Raw genomic sequence first — 5,478 nt, 5'->3', positions numbered from 1 at the left:
TTTGAGGTGTACCTGTTCCAGCATGGACTTATCCACAGCCACAGACACTTGGGGGTGTCCTGCTCCCACATGGACTTACCCATAGATCAGAGTCCTTCTGACTCAAGTTGACACTGGAGCTCCAGCCTGTCCAGCACAGAAGCACAGACAGCAGCAATGCCCTGGCCATCGGCCAGCCCAGGCACATGGCCACTGCTGTTATCAAAATGCTGCCAGGCACAGCAGGGTGAGATGATAAGCCCAACAGCAAACAGCAAGGGCAAAAAGCCACTAGCAAGCACTGGACTCTAACATACAATAAGGCAAGCAAGCCCGTGGCAAGCACAGGAGCCTGCCAATTAATAGCTAAACAGCTATAACAACTATAGATTTGGTCTAGCAAACCCAGACAAACCTGTCATTACCTTGAACGCGTCAGGCCCCGAGTTGGGCACCAAAAAGGACTGTGTTGGTTTAATCCCAGTGGGCATCTCAGCCCCACGCAGCCACGTGCTCACTTTCACCCAGTGGGATGGGGAGATAATCAGTAGGGTAAAAGTGAGAAAACTTGTGGGTTGCGATAAAGGCAGTTTAGTAGGTAGAAGGTAAAGCAAAAGCTGTGCACGTAAGCAAAGCAAGATTAGGAGTTTGTTCACTACTTCCCACTGGCAGGGAGGTGTTCAGCCACCTCCAGGAAAGCAGGGTTCCATCATGCTTAATGGTGACTTGAGAAGACAAATGCCTTAACATTCCCCCTTCCTCCTTCTTCCCTGCAGCTTTGATTGGGGAGTACAGTGTCATATGGTATGGGATATCCCTTTGGACAGCTGTCCTGCCTGTGTCCCCTCCCAACTCCTTGTGCACCCCCAGCCTGGTGGGGTAGCCTGAGAAGCAGAGAAGGCCTTGAGGCTGTGTGAGCACTGCTCAGCAATAGCTAAAGCATCCCTGTGTTGTCAATAGCTGTCATCGCAAATCCAAAACACAGCAACATACAAGCTACTATGAAGAAAATTAACTCTATCCCAACCAAAACCAGTTCAGTAAATAAAAAAGATAATTGACCAAAAAATCCACATGAGTTTTCACTGTGTGAAAGACACAATAAGCTCAACAACTAAGAAATGTCCTTATCTTGTTTTTTATCAAGCTAACTTCATAGGAGGTGAACTCTTAATGTGTAACATCGGAAAAATGTGTGCCCCAGAATTGCCTGGACGTAAGCTTCTGTACATTACAAAAAGTTCTTCTGAAAACTGTTATCTGTTGACAGATCAGGCTGCTGTTGCAAAATGAAGTACCGCTGAGTGATACTGTCATGACAGCAGTCCTTCTCCTCTGTGAATGGAAAGGGCGGTCACGCAGAATCCTTCCAAAGGTTTCTAACATGCTGCCACAAAGTGGCTAAGTCGTCCTTACAAGGTCTTTTATCTGTTTTAAATGCATTGTTCTGAAGAATTTTTCAACTTGAAAATAAATTAATTTCTCAGTTCTCATCAAGCCATAACAAGAGAGAAACTCTGACAGTCACGCATTCAAAGCATTTCAGTGTCAGTGTATTCTACAGGATGAGACAAGTACCAGCAGAAGATAAACCATCCCTGATTCCACAGAGCCAAATTTGAAATTGAACTTTCCTTAGAAAGAATAAGGGTCTGTTCTACTTGTACATGTAGAACATGTACAAAGTCCCACCACTTCTTGTAGTTCCATGGTTCCTGGGAATTAGATCACAACCAATATTTAATGTCCAGGACATGGGACAAGGTTGTAGGCCTGCAGTTACTATTTCACTAGTACTAGAGACAGGGTCTTCTCCATGAAGTGAAGAAGGAATCGGCTACTGTACTTTAGACAGTTAATCTCATCTAACTTTTAGATAGTAAGGGTTAGGGAAAATGAATTCCAACAACTGGGGTTGAGGGCATACCATCTTATGCCAACAACCAAGCAGGGTTCCATGGTCCATCTCATGACGTTGGGATGCAAGAAGAGAACAGAGTTTGTGCTGCATGTGATGCTGATTCCAGGGCCCTTGGTATACATCTGATGCAGAGCTCTCTGTGAAACAGAGGATGTCTCCTTATCACTGAGTGAAAAATAAATTTTGTTTCACTAACTTCTTTCATCAGTGTTTTTCATGGGGAATAATTTTAAAGCCAAACTTCTTATTAAAAATTTAACATCGAAAAAACTTCTAGACAAAATTCCAGGCACTAAGAATCACTTCTCATTAGAATCTCAGACAAAATAGTCACTGGTTTGAAGCTCAGAAATTCAGTGTGACTGAAAGTCACTCAGCAAGTCAGGACTTCTCTCCAAAGTTTTTCAGAGGTTTGAAAGATTTTATTCCAACAGATATTTTCCTCCACTGCCTTTGTATTTGTAGGTACTCAAACTAGCAAGGTTTTAAAAATGTGTATTTTCAGCAGCAGGTGGCACTATGAAGTCTCTATCTTTGTAATTATTCTAATATAAAATAATATAAAATGCTATGCAGATACATTAGAAAGAACTTTATCAAAATGTTGTCCATAATTCATTATTTGAAAGCATGGGCAGATCTTTCCATTTTCCTATCACTTTAAAAAGAGCATGAAAAAAAATTAGAATAAATTCCAATAACAAAATAATTTTTTTCTAAATATTACAATTGACAAAATGTCTGATGCAAGAATAGGAATAATTAGACTGTCTAATACAAAAATAGGCAACTAATAACATTTAAAATTATATGTGTCATAAAAAGTTCTCTATACTCTGTTACTTTTCATTGAAGTACCACTGTGGGTTGTTCTTGAATGTACTACTTTAGCTACTTCAAATTTCCTGGAAATTATATCTATCTCATTTGCATATAAGCTGTAATATTGCAATAATGGATGTCAATACAAGGTATCTAAGTTTTATAAGGTAAATGAATGCATACTAACAGGAATACAGCAAATGGAAAAACATTTGATTTTTCTTTGGTTGGCCAAAAGTTCAGATTTGCAAGTGAAGACAAAAGAATTACATGTGGGCCCATATTCCTCTATGTGTACCATATGGCAATGTTACTATATCCCAAATAAACACCAGAATTAGAAAGATGGAATGGTAATTGAAAACATTTTCCTCAAAACTTTCCTATACAAAAGGCTATAAAGGGCAACTAACAAACAAGCCTGAGTTTCCAGGTATTTCAGGCTGTTGAATCAAATGAAAATAAGAATATTGCCAAAGTATTGCTCATACTTTGTTTCAGAAAGCTCCTAATGCCATACACCTCGTTCGGTGGTACGGTGGCGCACGGTGGGAATAGTGCAGTGATATACAGCATTTTCACTAAGCTGATTTTGGAATGGCTGCCTTACTCATCAGAAATGGAGCACTGGTCTGCCTGAGCTCAAGGTGTGAAGATAAGGAAAGAAGAAAAGAAATTAAGCAAGGAACACAGATGAAATATATAGTCATTGCTCTTTTATCTGGCCTGGCCAGAAAGTGTCCTTGCCTTTCTTTTTCACCCCCGGCTCCAAGCAAGCTGCTTAGCTCTGCAGTCTATTTCTGCACTATGATACAATCTATGCCAACACCTAAGTTTCACATTTGCTTTTATTTTGCTTTCTATTAAATAAAGCGCGTAGAAAAGACACCTTTATAGCTTCAGGGCAATTTTTCACAAACTGACATTGTGTATTACTCATTTTGTGCTAGCATGGTCTGTTTGCTGTTTCTTTTATAATACTGAAAAAGTCAAAAGCTTTGGTACTTAATAAAAGCATCATTTGCAAGGAGCTGGCAGCAGCTGTACTCAAAAGTTTTTTAATTTATGACAGCCCACTTCTGTTTTTCCAGATGCTCCAGCAGAGTCCTTTCAGCTGGATTCAGTGGGGTTCACTTTTAGACCACAGAATGAAGTGGTACTACAAAAGTAATACACAGGAATATACTTAAAATGTTGCTGCTGATTCTCTGTTGCAAATGATTGATTGTTGCCATGCATTCCACCTCCACGGATTTGAAGCCGTAGCATCATAAGAGCTTCTTCAATATATAGCAAGTCCATTCGGTGATGGAGCACATGTTCTGCTTGGAGCTCCATAATATGTTTAGTGGCTCTATGGATGTGTTTTAAGTAAACCTTCATTGTAAGGCAAGTGCTCCCACTGTATATAGTACAGTTATCAAACATGCATATAATAACTCTCCTTAGATTGCAGGTTCTTCTTCCTTCAAAGGGATATATCGATTTCATGTAATTACAGCGAGCAATATCTTTGGGTAGACAACCACCTGCAACATGATGGTGCAAAGAATTTTTCAAATTATTACAGATTTATCAAATTTTTACACATGGTATTTTTTAATTTATAAAGTCACAAACCTGTACTTTGTCAGGCAAACGTGAAAGTGAGATCTTTGCACCGTCCCTGTTTAAATTGCAAGGTGCACTAACACAGCTGGATGGTGTGAACAGCCAAAGTAGCCCAGTGCACCAGCCAGGCAGCGGCTACAGCAGCAGGCTGGCTGCAAGCCACAGAGCTAAACAAGCACCTACAAAGGAATAGTTAGGTCTTCTGTTATGGTTAGTAAGGGTCTCCTAATTCCATGCTATATGGTTATACTAGATCATTGAAAGTGGCCTCAAAAATGGGCCCAAGGGGTGACCAAAGGATCATTTGGAAGGTCTATATTGTCCTATACTGTCAGCCAGGCTACAGACAGAACAGCAGTGGTTGAAGCCTTTTCCAAGCCATACTCAGCGCACTGAATTAACTACTTGATTGCTACTTGAATTGCCAAGTGGAATTCAGCGTGCTCCCGGTGAATGTCATTTACCAAATAACAACAAGTGATTTAAGATAAGACACTCCAATAATTTGGTAACTATGGCACAGGGGTAGGCACCCAGGCCTGTGGCCCGTCTGCTCTGCAGCATTCCCTCCTCCTTTGGGGTCTCTTGGGCCACAAGCTCGCTCTTACAGCTGCAGAACGTGCTGCGTTGCCGGACACGTATTAAACAGTTGGAGAAGTCAAAGGGACAAGTGCCATTACTGCTGTGGGGGGAGATGGGGATGGGACAGGACGGACCTCGTCTGAAGGTATAAATCCCATACAATTTTTCTGTATCGAACCCCAGATCTCCTTATCCTCGTTTTGGCTGGTTTGGCAGTTTGGGCACCCGCTAGTAGTCTCCCGCCTGGCATCGGGCGCACCGGCGGCTCTGCCAGGCCGTTACCGTGCCACCCGTCTTTCCCTCCCGGCAGTGCCCATCCTCCGCGGCTCTCCGACCGGTTTTGCCGTCGCCTCCGTCTTTCCTGCACCGGTGCTGGGCTCACTGCCTGAATACGCGATTGACGGGCAGACAGGCAGCGGGGAGGCCTGCGGGAAGCACCGGCGCCGACCCGGTGCGGCCGGACCAAGATGCGGCCGGCCGTTACCGGGGGCAGGGCGGGGGGCAGCGGAAGCCCCGGGGGCGGCCGAGGTTCCCGGCACGGCCGCCGCCGCCGCTGCCGGGAA

This window comes from Calidris pugnax, unplaced genomic scaffold (genome assembly GCF_001431845.1).
Source record: "Calidris pugnax isolate Ruff unplaced genomic scaffold, ASM143184v1 scaffold103, whole genome shotgun sequence".
Taxonomy (NCBI): domain Eukaryota; kingdom Metazoa; phylum Chordata; class Aves; order Charadriiformes; family Scolopacidae; genus Calidris; species Calidris pugnax.
The sequence above is the reverse complement of the archived record's forward strand: the minus strand, read 5'-3'. Positions refer to the sequence as shown.